Source organism: Herpailurus yagouaroundi, unplaced genomic scaffold, assembly GCF_014898765.1.
Source record: "Herpailurus yagouaroundi ecotype Mexico unplaced genomic scaffold, PumYag 181, whole genome shotgun sequence".
NCBI lineage: Eukaryota > Metazoa > Chordata > Mammalia > Carnivora > Felidae > Herpailurus > Herpailurus yagouaroundi.
The window spans coordinates 31107365-31132756 of NW_024412412.1; the positions used below are offsets into that span (position 1 = coordinate 31107365).

Sequence of the window (25392 nt, forward strand, 5' to 3'; positions counted from 1 at the left end):
GCACATCTCTTACTGGAAGGGTTTCTGGCCCCACAGTATCTATCACAATGGAGCAGCCTTGTTGGCTAAGAGTTTGTGCTTCAGAACAGCTTCAATCCAATCTACAAATTACAGGAGGAAAAAAAAAATCACATGAAAAGCCAGGGCCTACCAAAGTATTAAGGGTGTTTAAGACCAAACCATCCCAAAACATTGGGATATATTGATTGAGTGTAGCAATGGCTTATTGATTTTTCTACTAAAACACAACCACAACAGAAAAGACGACAACAAGAAACTTGTCTTTCTTCCCCAGTCTGGTCCTCATTCCTTTTGCTAAACTCAGCCTTATCTTCATAAGGAAAAGGTTTCAGCTTTGCAGCTTGGCTAATTGAAGTCTCACTGGTTGGGAGGCCCTTGGCTCATTAATCAAAAGCTGAGCACGAATGCTTTGCAGTCCACAGCACCTCCCCCACGCAGCCCCTGTGCCCTAGCAGAGGTGACAGTCCCTGCAAAGAGCAGAGAAAGAGGGAGCATTGACGGATAGGTAGCTTTAATCAAAAATAAGGCTGCCCAAATGCAACCTGACGAGAAGGCTACTCAAGTAAGATGATGAAATATTTGTAAGAACAAAACAAGCAAGTATTCCAAATGTTCGAATAACAGCTCATTGTTAGTTGTCTCCGTACTTTCTTAAGAGAGGCAAACGTTGGCTAGAGACTAACTGGATTAAAAAGGGGGGTCCCACACTTGCTTTTGTCCCCACCTCCAGCAGCTCCCCCTACCCTCGGCCTTCACTATTGTGAACGTCGTGTCCGATGCCGATACCGCAACTGCAACCCGCGGTCACTGACATTCTGCAACAGCAATTCTTGCCTCGGCTTTTACAGCCTGAATCACAACACATGCTTTCTTCATCAGATGTGGAGGGAAGAAAATAGCTCCTTTTGTCTCTGGGGCATAACAAGTCCCAGGCAGCCCACTTTCCAGTAATACCGCACCTACTTAACCCAATATTGCAGACAACGAAATGAGCGTGCTCCATACGGGGCACTGTGATAAAGTATGCGGAGAGTAAGTAGGAGAAATTACACTTAGAGCATCTACTCTGTGCCAAGCCCATCGCGCATTCAGATATGGTGAAATGTAAGATTTTTCAGTCACTTTACAAAAGAAGTGTTTTCACAAGAGAACCGAGAAGAGCCGTGGCCTGGGAGCCACAAGGCCGGGGCTTAATTTCAGGCCCCCATCTCTGTACCCACCTAAGTGATCCCGGACAAGTCATTTGACCTCCCCTGACTGCGTTTTCTCACCTGGGACGTGGGGCAGGCAAACGAACTAGCACACGTGAAAATGTCTCATGGGCGGATAAACCCTATGAAATCATCGCGGGCACCCAACAAACGCTGGCACCCTTTCCCTGTCTTCATTTCCCCTCCCAAACACTATATAAATAGAACATTATTATAAGTTACATCACCTTTAAGGTGTCTTAAAGCACCGAGAGCTCCCCGTGCAAGAAACAATGGGGTAAATCTCTCCCTTTCCTTTGCTTTCTACCTCGGTTCACACTGATCTGTGTCCGGACGTCGGTCTTCACTAGTTCAAGGCACTAATAGTGCTTTCATTCGAAAGTCGCAAGAGGTGTTGTACCATTGCCTGGGTGCTATCATTCCTAAATTTAGAATGCGGGCACCTAATCCCAAGTTTCAGTTATGTACACCCCGCCAACCCCCCCCCCCCACCATCTACCACAACGATGCTATTTTCTTGGGGTTGGAAATTTCCCTACCAGAGCATTTTGTTTTAATTTTTAAAAAATCAGACCCACTGTACTAGTTTACAGCTTTTCACCAAGTTCTCAGATTATAGACAGCCTAGAACGAGAGTCCCCAGTGATGGTGATTGCAATCTTTCTCAAATTAACTGCTTAGTTGGCAATAGGAGGCATTGTGTTACCGTGGTCTGAAAGACACTACATAGCATGCAGTCCTTATATTAAAGGTGTGTGAGTGTAATTACATAAACGATGTTATAAGAAAGAGAAGTAATGTTGACCCCTGGAAAACAGTAGAACATTTGAAGCCCAGTTTGGGATTAAAACCATCTAAAGAAATAGGGCACCAGCAGGCCTGGGTGACTATCAGAAGTTTATGCAAGACAAAATAGCAAATTCCCAGGCATGCCCCCCAAGGCAGTTTTGATTTCAGCCAGACTTGAAACCCACATCACGGGAACACCAAGTCAATCTCAGCTCTAATTTCAAGTTGCCAGTGAGCGCCTTGGCACTTCTGTGGACCCCCTGAAACGATCTCTGGGACCCTTCCGGGCAGGTGGCTCCACAGGAAAATCCATACCGCAAGCTCCGCCCATCGTGGCTCAGTCTGTGTCGGGCAGGCAGCCATCTTGAGAAGCTGTGTTTGACAGGGACCTGCTGCCGTCTCCGGGCCAAATGGTCTCTTGTGACTCGGAATCTCAAACTTGCTTTAAACGGAGGGGGAAAAGTCACTTTTGGGGATGAAGTTCTTGGCACACTCTGCTTTGTGTAAACACAGTCTATGGCTATTTCGGTCTTCTGGGTTTTGAGAAGCCGGGCAATGGCAAGGGTGAACGGGTTGGTGCTGGCCTAAATTACAAAGAAGAGTTTTTTTCATTCTTTCAGTGCTAGGGGAAGGAAAACTGAGAACATCGTCTCATAGGGAGCAGAATGGGACTGGGTTGGCCAACAGGGAAATAAATGTGGGCCTCAGTTTACAAAGAACCAGCTCTACCAAAGTTTGAACTTGTGAAAATGGATACATTGGGTTCGTAGTAAGAATTCTTACCCTCTACAGTTTTGGTCATGTTTACGCATGATGCTTAGTATATTGAAAGTATTAATGTAAGTCATTAAAGGTCAATGTGCCTTTTTTTTTTTTTTTTTTTTTTTTTTTTGAGGAGGCATACACCCATCACATGAAGCCAGCTTCATGGCCGTGAGTGCTGTCCTCATGGTCAAATGAAGGGGGTGCCAGCCCACCCCCCGCTTCCTGCTACCCACTGTCTTTTGAATCCACCTCAGAAATCTGTAAGTCTTACCTGCCACATGGATTTACTTCTTTGTTGAACATTCACCTGACTAAGACAAAAGTCTAACATATTACTCTTGTCATTACTGGGACAATAGTGACTGAAGGAGAGGCTGTGGATGTAAAAATAAGAGAGAAAAGCAGTTTTGGGGGAGAAATAGTGCAGTGTTTTGAGAGTCAGCATAGTACAACTTCCTCTGTTGCATTCTTAAGCTCCCTTTGTGTCCCTCAAATTCTAGCATGTCTGTAAAAGCACAGGAGGCCATGCTGCATAACCAGATCACCTTTTTCCAAGGGAAGCTGTCATTGCATACAGCAGTTCTTTCCCTCCTATGTCCATTCTGTAATATTCCATGAGGGCTCCAGGCTCAGCTCCAGACAGTGGAGGAAACAAGGGTGGACACATGATCCTCCCTCTCAGGGTGCCTGTGGTCTACGGAGAGGACAGGAAAGTCAACAATTGTAGTAGAACGTGGTAAGCTCCGTGACACAAGAACTCACGCAAGGCCAGGAGAGTTTAGTGTAAGGCACGAAAGCCACCCTCGGAGTCAGGCTTTTCAAAAAGGGTGGCCCTCTCATTTGGATCTTGGAGGACAAAATGGAGTGGGAAACAGAGGGAGTCGTTCCTAGCAAGTAAGGAATGAACCCGTGCAAAGGCCCAGGGGCTGGTGAACCTCAGGTATGTGCTGGGGTTGCCTCCCCCTCCAGTCTGTCGGGGCACATCGAAATCAGCCTCACATTTCATGGTGGCCAGTTGGCTCTGCAAACCCCATTCCCCAGGTTCCGTGCAGGAAAACCATGCCTGGTTTTCTTCTTACTCTGTTTAAACCAAGGATGAACCGGGGCGCCTGGGTGGCGCAGTCGGTTAAGCGTCCGACTTCAACCAGGTCACGATCTCACGGTCCGTGAGTTCGAGCCCTGCGTCGGGCTCTGGGCTGATGGCTCAGAGCCTGGAGCCTGTTTCCGATTCTGTGTCTCCCTCTCTCTCTGCCCCTCCCCCGTTCATGCTCTGTCTCTCTCTGTCCCAAAAATAAATAAACGTTGAAAAAAAATAAAAAAAAAAAAAAATCAAGGATGAACCAAGGAAGAGCCAGTAAATAATGAACCAGCGGCTTTCCTGTTAGAGCTCCTATGTTTGGCCTGGCTGAATATCGAAAAGCCTTGGTTTCTCAATTGTCTGATTCTCTTTGTTTTCAAGACTTAACACAGCATTACAGTGGGATGGCTAAACAGAAAAAAAAAGTCTATTTCTTTCTCATTGTGCAAATAAACATTTGTTGAACCTGAATCATTAAGAATAACCAAATGCTTTGGAAGTCTTTGCAAACAAGTCTTACATGATGCAATTCAGTGTTTTTTTTTTTTTAATTGAAGAATTGTTTTTAACAAGGAAATGTTGTACAGTATTAAAATAAAGTGTTTTCCCTACCACCACCACCCCCCCACACACACACACATACACACACACAATGCAGAAAATAAATGGATCACTACAGACCCACGAGGCTGGCTTTCACAACATCCATCATTGAAGGGTCGGTATCTTATGCTGTATCAGGACACTGCCATAGTAGCTAAGGGTACCTGGGAGATTTTGCAAATCAAATGCAGCAGAGGTGGTGGGAGAAACTGAAACAAAAATGAAGACCTTGGAACTGCATTTCTACAATCAATTAACGGCTGGGAAGGACTTGACTTGCTGGGGCTAAAGAAAATCATTCGGGAAGTTCATTTTGTCTGTGAACTCAAAACTGTATTTTAGTAAATAAAGCTGATGCCGTTCAAACATGAACCCCGTGACATTTCCTGGCTTACAGCAGCTTTTCTGCTTGTCTACTCATTAGATGTGTTAAAAATACAAACATGGCATTTCCACTTTGCCAGAGAAGCAAATGTGGGCTGAATGGCTGATTTTCGCTGCTACGCTTTTCCTGTAACCCTTACAACTGTTGCGGTGAATAAGGCCCCTGTAGGGATATTTGCCAACTATGCAGTGTTCGTGGACCATGCCACCTTCTCCAGGTTTCAGTACTCGGTTGAGGTGATATCACCACCTTTCCCTCCATGTAACAAACAAAATTCATCTGAACCTCGCTGAGAGTTTGATATGTGTTCTTTGCTCTCAAAGAGAGAATTCTCTCCTAAGTCAGATAAATATGTTCATGCGTGTGAATTGTTATACTTGAACTTGCTGCTGCATTCTGTACTAATGCATATATATGACACCCAAGCTGACTGTGATTGCTTCTGAAGCATCTAATTCCTTTTAAATGGATTCAGTATCTTTGGAATGTGCTGTTTAGGTGTTTCTGAATTTTCTACATGCCATTTTAACAGGTTCATTTGTTTTATGGTACGATGTGGTGAACAATCACATTGGTTCTTTTTTTTTTTTTTGAAGAAAACAAATGTACATATGACTAGGCAGATGAATAAATTATTGAAAAAATATACTTTATGAATCATACAGCCCACTGTTTAAAAGGAATTTATTTCATTTGTTTAATAAAGTGGCTGTTCAAGTCATAAGCATTTATATTGCCCTTCTGAATATGGATGCCATAATATTTAAGTGTCGTTGAATATTGATGTATGTTCCCTAATAAAATATCTTAAACCTCTGGCTGTAGATGCACAATGCCTTAGTTCTTCGATCGTAATGTGTTGTTAACATGTTGGCTGAAAAGTAGAGTGGATACCTCAGAGAAGGAGTCAGGTTTTGACCAGCTCAAGAGCGTAGGTGGTCCATAAAATACACTGGTTGGCGGCATTCACGGCACAGGTAAGAGCCCAAATAGAACCACATCATCTGGTGTAGAGGCAGGGGAAGGTAGTAGTGAAAATGAGACCCAGAAGAATATTGAATCGACGTCTGTAAGGCTGGGCGTATTAAGTGACCCAAAGCCAGGGCAATAGGTTACGGGGAACTAGCCGTCAGAGAAGGTCATGGGCAAGAATGGTTCAAGGGGAGTTTTTCAGTGGAAATTCTTGCCTGCCCATGCTCTCACAGCCTGGGAGCCCCAGGGCTACACTTTTAGCCCCATTCCCTCAAGGTAGCACGCTGGCATCACTGGGGCAAGAAGGCTGGGGTCAAACTGTCACAGGCTCCAGATTCCTTTAGCCACTTGCCAAAGCCGTTACTTAATATGTCTGAATCTTTGTTTCCTCTTCTCAAAAATGGGGACAATTACTGTACTTCACTCAGATTATTGCTAGCATAATAAAATAAAATGCTTCCTGTGAAATGTTTGGAAGAATGTCCGACATCCGGTGAGCACCCAGCAATTTTCATTGTGACCGCTCAGGAGTGTGACTGTGGCCTTCCTGGTGATGAGGGCTCATTATTTTTTTGCCCAAAGCCCTTAGCATCTAAGTCAAATGATAGTGCCGCGTCTCCTATACCGATCTGGGTTTTTGCCAAATGGTGTCGTATCCTGCAGATGCTCTGCTGGTCACATTCCAGGCCCCCCGTCGTCGTCATGGTGGTGGCTCTACTCCCTGAACCCCCACAGAGGGTGGGCAGGGGAGGGCAGACACAGGACGGGGGAGGGGGAGCATCGTAAAGTAAATGAAAGTTTGTCGTTGCTCAGGCTTTCTTTTCACAGACCTTGGAAGTGACATGACTAGTTTGTAGACCAGGATCACCAGGTCTAAATTAGTTAACTAATTTAGGTTTTGCCCCAGGATATAGATTATGGAAGAGAGAGAAAATGGAGACATGGTCAGTTTTGTCACTGATTGCTTTCTATGAAGGTGGGGGAATAATGTGAAATAAAGGGGCCACGATGACACGAGGGCTTTGTCTCTGTTTACATTGTTCCACGGCTAACATTTACTATGGAAAGCCCTATTCTAACTGGTTCCAGTACATCATCTCATCTAATCCTCATAACAATCCTGTAAGGAAGCGCTGGGAATCGATTAGGGTCCATTTGGCTGGAACAGAATACCCGGAGAAAAGTAGCTGACGCAGTAAGAAAATGGATACTATCGTCAATAATTTGGCATGAAAACATTCATCTTCGCCAAAACGCTCTGGAATCAAACCACCTGGGTTTGAATCATAGCCAGGGGGATATGTCAGTAAATGTTTAGCAACCACATCTCCGGGAAAAAAAATTAAAACGAAAAAAACACCATGTGCAGTATTTGCCAGTTTCTGTGGTGTAAATTCTCCCACGCGGACAGATATCAAGCCGCCAAAATGACACCATGGAATATAGTTTTGGGAACAGACGTACACGGTTGTCTCTTTGGAGCCTGTACAAGCCACACCACGGATCCCACCTCTGCCCTTAGTAGTGTGTAGCCTAAGCCTCTCTCTGTGTTCGTCTCCTCATCTGTAAAATGGGATAATGAGAGCACTTTCTTCATTGGATTGATACGCATAAAAAATTTCTGTGCTTAGCATACGGTAGTGCTTAGCGCACAGAGCAGAGACCGTCTCCAAAGAGCAAAAGTGTTCATCCTTACTCAATTCCTAGTGCAGCAACTCCTCTGAAGCGTGTGTGGCAGTATTGTGATCCTTTTTCAGACATTATATTGCATTGACTCTGCCCCCTGCGATCCCCCATTGAATTCGCTCGTCTCGGTTTCTGACTGCAAAGTCTCTCACCGCAACTCTGCCCTTTTGCATTTTTACTTCAACCATTTAATGATCCCATGAACCAGTTTTCTCAAAGAGCCTCTTCATGCCATACCGTTCTGCCAGCCAATTATTAGTATCTCCCCTGTTTATAAATGCAAATTGCCTCCAACAGAGTTTATGAAAAATAATTATTCTGTTGTAGGTGGACAGAAAAACCACTCTCCGTGCCCACTCTCCACACTGTTATTATGTTCTCATCCATATTCTCTTTCAAAAATAATATATGTACATGACAAACTGAATACACAAAAGCACTACAAAATCAGGGGATTGGGATGAGTTTGGGGCTCCTGAAAACTACCACAGGCCACTCTGTAGTTCTTTTCTGAGGGAACAAAGCCCAGAAAAACAAGAACCAAATGGGAAACAAAGTATAACGTATTAATCCCAAAGTTTTCTTACACTATCTTGCTTGCATCTAAAATGTCCAGATTTGGGGCATCTGGGTGGCTCAGTCGATTAAGCATCTGACTCTTGATTTCAGCTCAGGTCATGATCTCACAGTTTGCAAGTTCAGGCCCCACATCGGGCTCTGTACCTAGCACGAAGATTGCTTTGGATTCTCTCTCTTTCTCTCTCTCTCTCTCCCTCAAAAATAAATAAATACACTTCAAGAAATAAATACACTTCAAGAAATAAATAAATAAATAAATAAATAAATAAATAAATAAAATGTCCAGATTTGAAGAACAAACTCCAATGTCCACTTCCATCCAGCCCCATGAGCAAGGAAGGCACTGGTAGGAAAGCTGAAATTGAAAGTATAATTATGGCCACACCTACTTCTCCAAGTGAGGCCAGGATCACAAGGCAATGGGGATGGAAACCGGAAGAGGAAGGGCCAAATCCTGCTCCCTAAGAATGCAAGGTCCCAGAGTGTACATTTCTCCTCAGCGTGGTAGAGGTGGCGGTCATAAGGGCAATGGACAACAGTGAAAAGGAAAGCTGAAGTCTCTTCCTTTCTATGAGTAAAGGTAAAAATGCAAGAAGAGAAGCACTATCCTCCTCATAGGTATACCATAGCTGGGTATAAATTGAAAAGTAATATTTTCGCCTTCTTTCCTACTCCCCCAAGCTAACCACCACTACCATTTTCTTGTGAATCCATTCATTCAACATGTATCTATTGAATATGTGTCATATGCCAGGCATCATCCCAGGGATACATTAATAAAACAAAGCAGGGGAAAAAGGCTTGCCTCATGAAACTCCCATTCTAGAGCATCTTCCAGAAATGTTCTATGTACAAGCAAACATCTGGATCTTTTAAATATGTTTATAAAAGCAGAATAAGCCACAAAGTCTGATCTGTTACAGTAGATGCATTTTTAATAGTTTGGTGATTTAGCAGTTGGTTGATGCCTGATTATCTTAGATCTCTGCGCTTTTGCCTTAGCAAACAACTCACAAAGTTAATTAAGTAAAATCCCGTCTCTTGCCCTTTGGAAAGTTACAGTGTGATATCATGTGTCCTAAAAGATTTTGAGAGCTTATTTTAGAGCTTCTAGCATTTTTAGGGGCCCATAAACTTATTTCAACAGTGTTGTCACTGCTTAAAATATTTTTGGAACTCTTCAGAGATTGCCTTTGGGGTCAATTTATGTACAGTTCCTCCCCTAAAAAATCCTGTGTATTACCACAAATAGTACTAGACTGGACCATGAAAGGTCTTTCTCCAACACGGAAGGTGAGCCTTTCAGCTGGGAGACAACTTCAGAGGTCGGCACTGTTTGACTCTGTGTGTGACTGGTGCCAACGCCTTGGCCAGACTCCTCTGTCATCCTGTTGGCCCAACCCGAGCTGGGAGAGTCAAACCACTATAAAAAGCCATTCTGCATAAATTCAGTGGAAAAAATTAGGTCAATGGTTTTCAAACTGGAAAAAAACAAAACAAAACAGTGCAATCCTTTCTTTGGATGGAATCTTACACAGAAGCCCAATATGCAGGACAAAGAAAAGCAGAACAGTCTGGAACGATGGTGGGGTAGGGTAAAACCCCAACCACACAAGCCCCCAACACACACACGCCCTCCCCCTGATGACCCCTGAGGGGTCCCTGCAACACTCTTAGGACCCCCTGGAATAAGATGTAAGCACCACTGAACTGCATATTCTCCTGGGGCAATGGGTATCTTATCTTCCCATAACCATGGCACATAGCACGCAGCACATAGTTATTCCCAAGAGGGAATATAAAAGGGTTTAAGGGGCCCAGTGTCTCCTTAAAGAGCTCAGTTTTTAAGAAGCCTGCTAAAGATTAGTGGAGGGCGAAAAACCAAAGATAACTACCAAACAGAGGCTCATATCTCCAAGAATGATTTCCTGAAGGTTGAAATGCAAAAAGTATAGAATTTAATGAAGACCACCCAAAGAAACAGAGGCATGCTAACTCTTTGAATTAATAACATGATACGGAAGGGATAGGCCCACAGTCAGGGTGAATGGTGTAATGACAACTAATGACAGAGGGCAAGGCTAATACTCAATTTCCATTTTGTTCCCTTCTTCTTCAGCAGAGAGGATAATCTAGTTACAAAGGAGAAAAGTAATGGATATGCATTTGAGCAGAAATCCGTGGGAATCATGACCAAGGCAGGTGGGGAGGTCAGGAGAGGTTCCCGGCTCAGGAGCAGTGGCAGCGTGGTCGGGACCCATGGAGGGGGAAGAACTGGTTCTCTGAGGGTCCCAGTGTCCACCAGCCACCTTCCCTCAGCAAGTTCTGAATCAGCTGAGGAAAATATTGACCAGGGAGTGGCAATTAGTTAACACTTGTTTACTACTTACCAGGGGACAGGTATTGTTCTGAGTGTTTTGTATATACTAACTCATCAAATGCTCCCAACTAACCTATGAAGTAGATTCTATTATTTTCCCCCTCTTCTAGAAGAGACACTCAGGCCCAGCAGGGCCTAGAAGTTTGCAAAATGTACACATCAGTTAATGGCAAAGATAGAATTTGAACCCAGTTTCTCGGATGACAAAGACCAGTCTCTTAACCAATATGCCATGAGGGCTCTGGAAATTGGACTGTCAGGGCAGTTGTTAGTGAAACTCCAAGTTGGAGGTTAGAGGTTACATCCATAGGCAGATGAGCTTTGTGAGGGGCTGCCCGCAGGCAATGGGGGCCTCAGGGCACGTGGGGTGGGGATGCCACCCAGGAATGGCACAGCCTGGAAGGACAGAAGGATACCACTGCTCCCAGAGACCAGCTCACCAGGTTAAAGGATTAAAAAATTCTGAGCTGGGCCTATGCAGTTTGTTTCTTCCATCTTCTTCAATCAGATGAAGTTGCTCCATGGGATGATGGAAGGGAAGACAAGAAAGAGGGAAAAGCCCCTCCCTCTAACCCTGAGCACATAGGAAGCTTCGGAAAGTCGGGGAAGCATTGGGCCCCGCATGTCCAGGAAGAAGCAAAAATTCAGGGCAGTGCGAGGACCCAGTGATAAAGCAAAGTGGGCAGGCTCACTCCCTGCAAATAGTCTAAAACCAGGAGACATCCCGGGATTCAAGAGGCTGCCAAAAATGAAAGTGAGGGCTGGTCAAAGAGTCAGCACCTATGTCATTCATGACATGACTTCGAACACCGTTATGTGACAGGCACTTTACGCACGCGGCCCAACCTGCCCTTTACAGCCAGCTTTTAACACACACAGTCTGCTCCTTTCACAGATGAGGAAACCGAGGCATGGCGGGATTTAAGCACTTGTTCAGCTTCCCAGCTGTTGAATGCCAAAGCCACGTTTCCTCCTGGCTTATAGTAAACCTCACTTTCCGACAAAGAAGGAAGAGAAACTCGCTGCAAGGCAACAATATGCAAATGCTACTCTGAATTACAACATTGCTTCTAAAATTCTCCATTTCGTAAAATAAAGCTTTTAACACAATGCTTAAGGTGGCTTCTCTGCAAACGCGTATTCGATACCTACAGTTGACAATATTCCCTCTTCCCAAAATTAGGACATGCGGGTTTTGAGACAAAGTAGGGTCTTTAGCTGTGGGGCATCCCTGGACACAAAGTTGTTCAAGGACACTTGTCCCCAGTTCACAAAGCAAAGGTCATCAGCTTAATTAACACTGTCCTATGCTCAGCTACAGTAAGGAGCCCCCAAACTAATTTCATAATCCCATAAGTGAACTGGTACAACTTCTTTCCTGACTTTCTAGGAGGAAACCATATGAGGGACCCAGTACCAATAAAATGTGAACACCAGCATCAGGGCGCTGAAAATTATTATTCCTTTTGTAGCCACTTCCAACCTTGCAGCTGGGAGCCTCCTTTAGAACTCAGATCTGGAAACCCTCCAGATATTGCTTCCAGAAAAAGTTCCTCCCAGAATTCATCCCAGGAACGCTCTTTTTAATTACTTGCAAAATGGTGCCCGAGTTAATACCCTTGCTCCCTCCCTCCCCCACCATTAGCTGGTAATTGCGGAGTTGCTGATGTAATCACTGCTTGCCGCCCACATAAAGGACAAGAGGGGTCCAAAGGACAAGAGGGGTCCGGTCACATTAGGATGAATAGTAAGGGGAAAAAAGAGACCCTCCTCTCCAAGCTTATTACCCTGCAACCACTCAGGAATACTGCAGTATGAGAAGAGTTCACACCCACATTTGGAAGAGATAACTTCAAGTTGTGGCAACAGCTGTAAACCCAGAGGAGAAAATGCAGGAACAAAGCAGAAAGGGTAAAACTCTTGTGCGCCGGGCACAAGGTCCCTGCACACTGCTTTGGACTAGTCACCTGAGGAGCAATCAAGAGAAATGAAAAATTACACTGACTGGCAAGCAATGGTTTCCCACGGGCTCGGGGTTAACAGCTGTCCTGGCAGGCAGTTATAGCCCTCAGCCTTGACCTTCAGAGGCCTCACTTTGGATATGGTGAGAAATCCATGAAGCCAGGGTGATTCCCTCAACCTTCTAGACCACAGTCCAGTACCCTAGGCCCAACATGCCCTGCCCAGGTGGCCCAGAGATTGCTTCTGAAGCCTGCATCTGCCCACTTCAGCCCAGGGAGCGGCCAAGAGGGTGGTTTACAGGGCTGTGTGCAGAGCCCGGACCTGTGGCCTCCAGAGTTCAGACACAGGCACACAATGGAACTGGGGAGTGAAAAGGGAGAAGTGAGTCACAGCCAGAAGCCAGCTCTCCAGCATAGGTGGAGAACCTGCCTTCCAGGTCATTCTGAAAGTATATTTGCCCTAGTAGGAGGAAGAACATACAGTCAAGTCTCTAATTCACAGTGGTTATGTTCTATAAAGTCTCCACAAACACTGAATGAGAGACTACTGAACCATTGCTCCTAGGGGAGATACAGGGTTATATTGCCGTGAGCCTCTGGATACTTCTTGTCAACCGATCAATACATGACCTTGTTGATGCGTGTTTCTGTTTGAAGACACCTTATTTAAAAAATTTTTTTCTCCACATTTTTATTTATTTTTGGGACAGAGTGAGACAGAGCATGAACGGGAGAGGGGCAGAGAGAGAGGGAGACACAGAATCGGAAACAGGCTCCAGGCTCCGAGCCATCAGCCCAGAGCCCGACGCGGGGCTCGAACTCACGGAGCGCGAGATCGTGACCTGGCTGAAGTCGGACGCTTAACCGACCGCGCCACCCAGGCGCCCCTTCAGCCAGGTCACGATCTCGCGCTCCGTGAGTTCGAGCCCCGCGTCGGGCTCTGGGCTGATGGCTCGGAGCCTGGAGCCTGTTTCCGATTCTGTGTCTCCCTCTCTCTCTGCCCCTCTCCCGTTCATGCTCTGTCTCGCTCTGTCCCAAAAATAAATAAAAATGTGGAGAAAAAAATTTTAATATATATTGTTGACTCATCAGCATTGGACTCATGGCCAACGGTATTAAAACTCATGCCTGAAGGAAGCTTCTCCAACACAGACATTTTCTCTGTAAGCCACATGGCAGTCGTCTTCCACTTAGGAACACCGGACAGCACTTCAGCCCTACCGTTGGGCATCGTTTTAAACAGCAAAATCACCAACAAAAGCACAAAAATGAAAAAAAAAAAAATGACACTAACTAAGCTGTAGAAAGGACATTTGTTTAGTACGAGAGCTGAAACGGGAAGGCAATGTTGCTTTTTTCTACCTCAGCTGGGAACGTACCAATGGTCGTAAAGATGGCACAAGTATTGATCCGGGGGTTATAAATACATTCTCGCAAGTAGACAGGTTTGCAAATACGGAATCTGGGAATGGTGAGGATGACTATGTTTGATTTAAGATGCTAGCATTTGTCCCCCGTTGACACTCTTGCCTTGGTCAGAAATGCCAAGGGTGGGCCTGTCGACAAGAAACAGATTCTTGAATCAATCCACTCCGGCAACTTTAAAATGGTGCGTCTGCAAAGAAAAACGACATGACAGATGGCTTGAGTCTCAGGCTTTCATCAATGAAAGGGCAGAAGGAGACCAGAGCAGAGCTATTGACCAGTGAACAGCAGCCAATATGTGGACAAGCCTGACCTTGACTTCGGGGAATCGGAGGCCACATGCATGACTACTAGTGTGCTTGGAAATATCAAGAGAATCATCCCCATCTTTCCTGATGGCCTCATGTTCTCAGTCTCCCATTGCGCGCCTCACCGTGTCTGGAGCCCAGGACTTCAGAGCCCTCGGTCCCCTGGCTCAGTCATCCTTGCCCTGCAGAGCCCAGCGAAACCAACTGGGTGCTTCAAAACCAATCATTGCTACTGCTTAGGACATTCTCTCCATGTGCCAGGCAATACGCTAAAAGCTTTACACGCACTACCATTTACTGTTCACAGCAATATTATAGATGGTAATTACTAATCCATATTTTACACATCAGAGAACAGAGCCTTCAAGGGGTTAAAGAACTTGCCCAGGGTGAAGCCGCTAGAGAATCAGCACTGTAGAGCAATGTATATTGACCGATGGGTTCCAATTTGATTTAAGCCCTCAACACACTTGTCCTGGAGCAGGGCCACTTTCCTCCGCTGCTGTTCCAAACTTGGACGTTCTTTGGGTCCCAAACCAATGTTTCCCACACAGAAGTCCTCACTCCCTATTTCAACAGCAGAGACAAGAGGGCGGGCACTGCTTTTACTGTACCTCCAACCCTGCAAAGTTCATCGAAGCTACACCAGGAATAAAATAGTACCAACTGCCATGTAGCGATTCCCAGGAACTTCACAAGTTATGTTTTATTATCTTGACAAAAGACCTTGCTGGGGAATTCATAGTATGTTTTATGATTTGCTAGTACAAGTTCCCCCCATCATTTTTTTTTTCCTTTTTCAAAAGCTTTCGACTAGGCTTAACCATTTCATCTACCAGGGAATTTCAGTACCATAGAATTCGTTTGTTACGTCCCAAGGAGAAAAGTCAACGGAGATTTTTATTCCAATGGCGTTAAATTCATAAATTAACTTAGGGGAACTTTTTTTTTTAATGTTTATTTATTTTGAGAGAGAGAGAGAGGGAGAAAGAGAGAGAGAGGACATGAGCGAGTGGGGGAGGGGTAGAGAGAGAGGGAGAGAGAGAATCCCAAGCAGGCTCCGTGCTATCAGCACAGAGCCTGACACGGGGCTCAATTCCACGAACCGTGAGATCGTGACCTGAGCTGAAATAAAGAGTGAGATGCTTAACCGACTGAGCCACCCAGGTGCCCCAACTTAGGGGAATTCTTATCTTTATTATGGGCCTTTCCTCCTGGGCAGGGACACCCCTAAGCCCAGCTCAGGCTGAGGGTGGAAGTCAGGGTAAGAGTATATACATCTCTTTCAGTGGGGACATGTAAGGGAAACATTGCTCCAAAAGCTCAAAAGGGGAACCAGCCCCACAGAGGGAGAAAGGAGCCACTGAGCCCGGGGTCCATGGACAGGGGAGGCCTCAGGCCTGCTCAACTCTATTTAGTTCTTTCACAGCTAGAATTTTCTGTTACTCACAGCATGAGTTCCTTGATCAAAGTCCATTGTTGGACATTGAGGTGATTTCTGATTTTTGCCTCTTATACAACACTTCCATAAACAGCCTCATGGCTAAATCTTTGCACATACCCACTATTAGTTCCTGGAGATAATAAATAGAAGTACAGCTTCTGTTTGAAAGCACATGTCTATTTTTAAGTCTTTGATACAGATGGCCAGGTTGCCGTCTGGAAGGTGTCAATTTACCTTTCTGCCAGCAGTGTTCCCAAGCACAGATGTCCCCATGCCCTTACACCACTCATTCCACCGCTATCCTTTTATCCATTTTATTCTTTTTCAAGGTGTGAGATCCCAATGGCCTCCCGCTATGTAAGTGTATCTGATTCTCGGGAAGCTGACACATTGCTTCATAAATGTATGGACAACCCGTATAGCTTCACTTCTTTGTACCTCCTGTGTCTCTTTTCCACTATCGTGTTGGCCTTTTCTCATGTAACTGAAAGGACTCCACACACCAAGAAATTCAACTTTTTGTGACATGTGTGGCAAACGCTTTTAAGTGTTTTGCTTGTCTTAAATTTTGCTTATGTTCTGTTTTTAGGTAGTGGGCTTGTATTTTGCTTCACTTTTTTTTTTTCATTTATTTTTTTATTTTTTATTTTTTTAATACGACATTTATTGTCAAATTGGTTTCTTTTTTTTTTTTACTGTTTTAGCTTAATTGTTTTTAATATGAAATTTATTGTCAAATTGGTTTCCATACAACACCCAGTGCTCATCCCAACAGGTGCCCTCCCCTGTGCCCATCACCCACTTTCCCCTCCCTCCCACCCCCCATAAACCCTCAGTTTGTTCTCAGTTTTTAACAGTCTCTCCAGGTTTGCCTGCCTCCCTCTCTAACTTTTTTTTTCCCCTTCCCCTCTGCCATGGTCTTCTGTTAAGTTTCTCAGGATCCACATAAGAGTGAAACCATATGGTATCTGTCTTTCTCTGTATGGCTTATTTCACTTAGCATCACACTCTCCAGTTCCATCCACGTTGCTACAAAAGGCCATATTTCATTCTTTCTCATTGCCACGTAGTATTCCATTGTGTATATAAACCACAATTTCTTTATCCATTCATCAGTTGATGGACATTTAGGCTCTTTCCATAATTTGGCTACTGTTGAAAGTGCTGCTATAAACATTGGGGTACAAGTGCCCCTATGCATCAGCACTCCTGTATCCCTGGGGTAAATTCCTAGCGGTGCTATCGCTGGGTCATAGGGTAGGTCTATTTTTAATTTTTTGAGGAACCTCCACACTGTTTTCCAGAGCGGCTGCACCAGTTTGCATTCCCACCACCAGTGCAAGAGGGTTCCCGTTTCTCCACATCCTCGCCAGCATCTGTAGTCTCCAGATTTGTTCATTTTAGCCACTCTGACCAGTGTGAGGTGGTATCTGAGTGTGGTTTTGGCTTCACTTTTTAAAAAAAATTTTAGGCAGTCAAATCTGTTCATATTTTCTTACGATTTCTGACTTTGGTTATGTTTAGAGAGACTTTTGCCACAACATGCTTTTCAACTGCATTTTCCTCCCATTCTTTAAGTATTTTATAAGCTACACTTCAGTCTTTTTTCACTTTGGAATTTATTTTGGTTTACAATATAAGGTCAGGCTCTAAATTTATTGTTTTGTAGATAGTTATCTAATGATTCCAACAAATTCCAGTGGCTTGACTTCCAGTTCTTGTCACTGCTTCTATAAACCCACCAGGAATAAAGGGGGGAGGCATTTAGTCCCTCAGAACTTTGGTGGATGTATCTTTCCTCTTATGCCCAGAAATCTTTGAATTTAACTCATTCAGGTATCACAATAAACACTGAATCAAGAAGCCATGTCATTTGTTTTCCATTTCCAGTTATATGCAGTCATTTCATCCACCCAAACTCAACAGATAGGCCAATTCAATGTGCCCCGGAGATTTAAAATATCTCATCAATTTCAACACCATATTAAAGTTTTACATCTTAAATTTACTTTTCTATCAATTCAATGCCCTATGCCCATAGAGAAACCATGGCCCTACCCAATGAATCTTCCTATATGCCTCTAATGCAAGTTATAAAATGATTTGGAGCAACCCCCAATGTCATCTTCTGTCTTGGCCCCAACAGAGTGTGTCATCAGGTGCCTGGGTATTGAGTCTGCTCCTCGTCAGCCAGAGTCAGGTCATCATGCCTGTCAGCACCCCCAAAACTGGAGCAGACCAATCCTGGACAACCATCAGTCGCACCTTTCCAAACCTCTGTATTTCCCCCCAGTGTCAGATTTGGAAAACAGGCAGAACCAGATACGTCTCCTTGCAGCGGCTTCCAAAACAAGCACGCATTCCTTTATTTAGTTGGATATCCCACACGTTGGTGGGGTTCAAGATGGGCCATGAAGCATAGGTGGCACTTAACGTTTCTCAAAGGAGTAAATAGACAGAAATGGAGATAAGGAAGAAGAAAATAATTCATAGCTTCTCTTTTTCCAGGCTAGCAGCTAATCTAAAAGAGTATTTCTGTCAGCTAAAATTCATTTGGGAGATTTTGCCCAATAAAGGGTTAATTTGTACAGTTTTCTGGGGTGGGGGAGCGGTTGGGGAGGGCATCCATCAGCCAGAGAAACTAACTTCTCTCTTATAAAGTGGTATATGAAATAGCTGTGAATACTTGGTATTTTTAGTTATGTGAATTGTGACCCTTCTGGTGCCCAAGTAATTTCTGAGAAACCCTTCTTCCTTTCAGGGTCTCTTCCAATTAAATTCCATTTTCAAGATGTCAGAGATTCTCTTTATCTTCTTCTTGATCCATGGGTCCCTGGTACCTCGAAGCCAAATTCAGTGTAATGTCTGTCCAATGATACAGTCTCCACTCTGGCTTATAAACAGGGTGCTATGATCTGAATGTTTGTGTTCCTCCCAAATTCATACGTTGAGAACCTAACGCCCAAGGTGATGGTATTAGTGGGTGGGGCCCTTGGGAGACCTTACATCGTGAGGGTGGAGCCCTCATAAAAGACATCAGTGACCTTATAAAAGAGACCCCAGAGGGATCCCTTTCCTCTCCCACCATGTGAGGACACATTGAGAAGTCAGCATCTTCTAGAAGGTGGCCCTCCTCAGAACCCAACCATGTTGGCACCCTGAACTTGGACTTCTAGCCTCCTCGACTATGAGAAATAAATTTCTGCTGTTTATAAGCCATCTAGTCTGCAGTATTTTGTTACAGCTCGCTGGACAGACTAAGACATAAGGCACTTGCCATTTATAAGAACCCGTCTACAAATGGAGAGCCAGAAGCCTAGTCAGTCTCCTGTTCTTTGTTCCAGAGAGGCATATAGTAGAGTGCTTGACCTCATGGCTTTTAGTACCAGGCTGCCTAGATTCTAATCCTAGCTCTGCCTTTTACTAGCCGTGAAGAATCTCCTCTGTGCCTTTGTTTCCTCATTTGTAAAATGAGGGTGATGATAATAGCATCCACTTAGCAGGGTTATTGCAGGGGTTACGTGATTGGACACATAGGTAGACTGACATAACAAGCACTATGAGTGTTTGCTCTCATTCCAGTTATGTCTGTAAGTAGTCAACAAATCCCAAGGCTGTCGAAGCCACATGCTGCTTCTGTCCAAAGTGGCTGTGCCTGAGGATCTGTCACCTATACCATGCCTCTCTAGGAATCCATGCCACTCTCTTGAGTTTGAGTCCTAGGGTAGACATTGCTAGCACGTCAGAAAATATAAGCCTTTATTTTTTTTTAATTTTTTAATGTTTATTTATTTTTGACAGAGAGAGAGAGAGAGAGAGAGAGAGAGAGAGAGAGACAGAGCATGAGCAGTGGAGGGGCAGAAAGAGAGGGAGACACAGAATCCGAAGCAGTCTCCAGGCTCCGAGCTGTCAGCACAGAGCCTGACGAGGGGCTCAAACTCACAGACCGAGAGATCATGACCTGAGCAGAAATCGGACGCTCAACCGACTGAGCCACCCAGGCGCCCCTAAGCCTCTGTTTTTTAACATTTGTGTACTACGGTAGTACCCACCTAAATCTTTCTTTTTGGAGTGCCAGGTTAAGGAACTGTCAGCTAGGTTAAGAGGCAGGATAAAAAGGAACAAAGACACCAGGGTGATAAATGCCACGCCATCTCCAGCCTTAAAAGCCTACACCCTATAACAGCCTACACCTGTTATTCCAGGTATGTGTGTGAGGGTGTTTCTGGACGAGGTTATCATTTACGTGGTAGACTGAGTAAAGCAGACCACCCTCCCTAATGTGGGTGAGCCTCATCCAGTCTGATGAGGGTCTGAATGGAATAAGTGAGGGAGGGAGAATTTGCTCTGTGGGTCTGTCTTCAAGCTGGGACACTGATCTCCCGTCTTTGGACTTGGGGTCTTACTGAAACTTACATTTTCACTCTCCTGGGTCTCCAGCTTGCTGACTATAATTCTTGAACTTGTTAGCCTCCATAATTGTGTGAGCCATAATTCCTTTCAATACATCTCTTTATCTATCTAAATGTCTATCTATCATCTATCTACCATCTATCTCTGTCTCCTATTAATTCTGTTTCTCTAGAGAACCCTGAAAATACATGCATATGGCCTTTTCAGACTCACTTCTTTCACTTATGCTTTTAAGATTCCTCTACGTCTTTTTGTAGCTTCATAGCTTCTTTTTATCATTGAACAGTATTCCGACATCTGGATTTACTACTGTTGTACCATTCACCTCCTGAAGGACAACTTAGTTGTCTTTGAGGTTTGATATAATTATGAATAAATTTGCTATAGATAAAAAAAAAAAAAAGCCTGCACCCTGGAGGTCTGTGTGAGCTGAGTGTACTATGGTCTTTGAATTGAATTTCTGTTTTTTGTGGGCCCCAAGCTCACCTGCTGCAGTGTAGAAATGGCCTGCAGGAGGTGACTGGCCAAGCTGACTCCACTCTGCCTCTAGAATTGATTGCTCATCACCACTTCTTCCTTTGAGAACTTCCCCCACCACAAGTGCCTGCTCTCTTCCAATGGGAATTCAACACAGACAAGATCATCTGGCCCCACACTGGCAGGATCTGGAAGAACAATGCAAGGCCCGAGGCAGATGCCCTGGCCACCCAGCAGTGGAAGGCCATGATCCTGAGGAATGGAGTCAGGATCCAGAAACCTGGCATCATCCTATTTTTATCCACAGTTATTCCTGTTGGCAAGGCCAGACAAGTGACACCTGATCATTAATAACAAGGATTTGGCCCAAATCCCTCTCTGGCCTCCTGCCAAATCAATCAGGTCACTCCCTGCTTGAAAACCTCCAATGACTTCTCATGGCTCTCAGGATAAAATCCAGAATCATTAACAAGTCCCTGGCTGAACAGGCTTCTCTTTCACTTCCTCTCTGCACTTCCTGTTCCCCCAGCCTTGGTCTGGAAAGTTCCTCCCTCTCCATTCAGCCTCTTTCTTCTCATCCTTTGGATCTCAGCTTAAACACCACTATATCCAAGACTAAGTCAGATCCTCTTTAAAAAAAGAGAGGGAAAGAGAGAAGAGAGAGAGAGACAGAGAGAGAGATCCTCTTTGTATAGTCTTATAGCACAACATACTTCTTGGTAGCTTTTGTTAAATTGTAGTTACATAACTAATGTACCACTATTTGGTCAATATCTGTCTCCTTGGCTAGACTCTGAGCTCCACATGGGTGGGGACCTTGTCTGTCAGAACCCCTGTGGCATCTGTGTGTCTAGTCCAGTGGCTGGCACACAGCAATAACTCAAAAATACCTGTTGACCAAGTAAATAAACCAAGTAGGGGTCCAGTTTTAATACTAATCAAACAATTTCTAATTTATTACGCATTCTGGCTGTAAATCTTTCTATCCTTCTTGCAAATGACAATCTCTGTTCCTCTAAATGACATTGTCCCAAGAGCTCCCTAACCAAGATCACATAAACAAGCCCTAAAATACAGGCAGTCAATCCACGTTATTTTTTTCCTCTTTGTCATTCCTAAACCACGTTTTCCACTCCAATCCCTATAAAGCAATCTGTCTTGCTCTTCCCACAAGGCATTAGCCTTGACCTTTGCATTACTGCTTTTTTTCCTAGAAAGCTCTTTGCTCTTAAAAGAAAACCGAATGGCGTCAAATCCTCTCCATGCCATATCATCTTGGCCTTTGCACAACTAAAGTACTATAGAACATGTCTTTATTGGTAAGCCCTGATCCTCGTCTCAGATCACACAAAACCACACTCTAAGGCCTTGGTATGTAAGCAAACCTCACCCCTAAATTAGATGATCTCTAACAGTGCTTCCAGCATTAATTCTCTGCAATTCCATGATTATATGATTACTCATAAGGGGATTGACTAAGAGTTAAATAAGCCTTTAGAGCTGGACAAACTTACATCCTTGTTCTGGCAGTCATTTACCAGCTGTGTGACGTTGGCCAGTTCCTTAATCTCTCAGAGTCTGGGTGCCTTTTTATGTGATAGGAGGGAAGTCACTGGGGGAATGAAACGAAATGATGCTGATGAATGTTTAGAACATTTCCTAGTCCTCAAAACCATAGTTGTTGTGGGTGTCACCAACATCATCATTTTACGGAGTCATCTGCATTTATAGAATTAAGTCCCTTCATCCCAGCCCACGGAGGCCCCAGCCTAACCCATCCTAATTCAGCAGATGCCTCCAGAATGGCCATGGGGATGGGCTGTACTAAAAAGGAGGAAGGAGACAAATAGGTCAATTGGTAAGAGCGTATACTTAAGGACTCATCCATTTACAGAAATTGTCTCACTAAATTTGGTTAAACACAACTGTATTAGTCATTGTTCCCAGAGACACAGGCCAATAGGACCTACATACATAAAGATTTATTATAAAGAGATTTATTATAAGGTATTGACTCACACAGTTATGGAGTCTGAGAAGCCCCACAATCTTCCTGCCAAGACTCAGGAAGGTTGGAGGTGTCATACAAAGGCCTACGAACTAGATTGCCAAGGTTGTGTATTCCAGCCTGGATCTGAAGGCCTGAGGACCAGGGGAGAAAAGAGACAGAAGATCAATGTCCCAGCCCAAGAAATCAGGCAGAGAGTGAATTCAACCCCCCTCTACCTTTTTGTCCTCTTCAGACCCTCAACAGGTTGGGTGATGCCCACCTGCATTGGTAAGGACCATCTGCTTTACTGAACTCATCAAATGCTAATCTCTTCCAGAAGCACCCTCACAGACATGCCCTGACATAATATTTAACCAGCTATCTGGGCAACCCATTCATGGGGACACATAAAATTAACCATAGCCACAGTGATTACAAACATCCGGTTATGTTTTTAAATTTCTTGTTGGGATTTGGATTGTATGATACCTAAAATTTGGACTAATTTTTTTCCAACCTGTTAGTGTTCGTGTCATGTAGACAGTTAATGCGATCTCAGTACAGAATACTATGTTGATTCAGTAGAGCTCATAGAAATAACTTGTGTTGTGAAAATATACTACCACTGGCAATCTATTCCATCTCTAGGCTCATTGCCCTTTATAATCTCCCTACACATCCTCATTGCATTAGTGTGCTAGGGCTGCGGTAACAAGTTATCACAAACTTGGAGACTTCAAATTTATTCTGTCACAGCTCTGGAGGTCAGGAGTCCAAAATTAAGGTGTGGGCAAGGTTGGTTCCTTCTGGAGGCTCTGGGGGAGAATCTGTTTCATGCCTCTTTACTAGATTCTAGTGGTTGCTGGAAATTCTTGGTATCCTTTGGATTATAACTGCATCATTCCAATCTCTTCCTCAATCTTCACATGGCCTTCCCCTCTGTATCTCTGTGTGTCTCCTTTCCTGGATTTTATAAGGTCTCTTGTCATTGGATTTAGGTTTCAAACTAATCCAGGATGATCTCACCTCAAAGTCTTTAACATAATAACATCTACAAAGTCCTTTATTCCAAATAAGATGGTCACACTGTGAAGTTGTGGATGGACTTATCCTTCGAGGGCTTACCCTTCAACCTACTATACCCACCAGACTGATTTTTCTCAAGTATCATTTGGCAAATATTAATTAGCAATATATAGCCTATAAAATTAATTGTAGACTCTTTAGCCTGGTTTTCAGTGCCTTCCACAATCTTACCTTAGCCTGCATTTCAGTCTTATATTTCTTTTTTTTCCTACATTAAGGCGACATTTCTACCAGAGTTTTCTATTCAGTAACAAGCTACAATTTTCTCTGCCGCGTCCACTCTTAGAAAGCTTTCTCTTGTTTTTCTCATCCTTTGTGACAAGTCTCCAACCCCATCAGCTTCTCTGATGATATCTGCCTGAAGGATAGGTATTTATTGTTTGTATCTTCCATCTGAGGGACTCCTGCACTGCATTTTGACATCTTTTATGCTAGTATTTCAGCAATTACTTGAACTATATAATATTTAAAAATTTTTTTAAACGTTTTATTTAATTTTGAGACAGAGACAGCGTGAGTGGGGGTGCGGGCAGAGAGAGAGAGAGAGAGAGAGAGACAGAATCTGAAGCAGGCTCCAGGCTCCTAGCTGTCAGCACAGAGCCCGACATGGAGCTCGAACTCGTGAACTGCGAGATCATGACCTAAGCTGAAGTTGGACGCCCAACTGACTGAGCCACCCAGGCACCCGTGAATTATATTATTTTTTAACTTTATACATTTCTTCTATGTCTCCCATATTTTAAGTTCTTTGAGGTAAAACAACTCTTTCTTAAATTCCTTACATCCCTCCCCCACAAGAATCTTTGTCACTTTGATTTAGAGAATGTGTTAGTCAGAGTTCTCCAAAGACACAGAACCAATTGAATCTGTGTGTGTGTGTATACAGAGAGAGAGAGAGAATTTACTGGTGCGGAGAAGTCATGAGATCTACAGCAGGCAAAATGGAGACCCGGGAGAGATGACATTTCAGTCTGAGTCTAAAGACTGGAAAAGGCCAAAAAGCCAGCTCAAGCACTGGGCAGAAGTTGCCTCCTATTCTGCCATTTTGTTCTGTTCAGGTCTTCAACTGATTGCATAAGGCCCACCCACACTGGGGAGGGCAATCTGCTTTACTCAGTCTATCAATTCAAATGTTAATCTCATCCAAAAACACCCTCACAGACACACCCAGAATAATGTTCGACCAAATATCTGGGCACCCCATGGCTCAGTCAAGTTGTCAGATAAAATTGACCATCATGGAGAGATACACAGGGGTAGAAATTAGCCCCAACTCTGCTACTGAGCAATGCACCACTGATCCCCCAAATCAGAGTCTCAGCAACTTGGAACCACTAAATCTCCCTGCAGGTTTTCTCCAGCTAGAGTTTGAATGAGCCATTTTTCCAGAATCTTCTCTTTGTAATGGGAAGCAACGCTCTTCCTCTCGTGACTCCTGACACAGGAGCAATGAAATAAAGAAATATTTATTAGTAAGCCAAATAACAATGTAAATACCAGCTCGCCTCTTATCTTCCTATCCCATATGCCACGTGGAATCGGTTTTGACAATTTATGCTTGAGAGGAACTGAAAAATCAAGCTCATAGGTTCCAAGAGGCATGTTTTAAGATTCCCTTGAGAATCATTACATTTATACTGATACACTATATCTGAAAGGTCACTTCACTCCAGCAATACATGCCTAAAACCCTGTACTCTGCACGTAGCATGTAATAAATATTGTTGAATCAATGACTGCAGAATATCCAATTTTACTTTTATGCTCACACTGCTAAAATACTTTTCTCCTATGAATGTGATATTGTATTTCACTTCAT

General features: G+C 44.0%; 1 long non-coding RNA gene across 1 annotated transcript; it reads right to left on the reverse strand.

Moving 5' to 3' along the window:
- Window positions 1-2116: 2116 nt before the first annotated feature.
- Window positions 2117-4634, reverse strand: LOC121039823 (uncharacterized). The gene is made up of 4 exons (XR_005795012.1): window positions 4546-4634; window positions 3332-3480; window positions 3058-3160; window positions 2117-2463 (listed from the first exon to the last, which is right to left on the reverse strand). It is a non-coding gene; the product is annotated as an uncharacterized LOC121039823 (long non-coding RNA).
- Between the last annotated feature and the right edge of the window lie 20758 nt (window positions 4635-25392).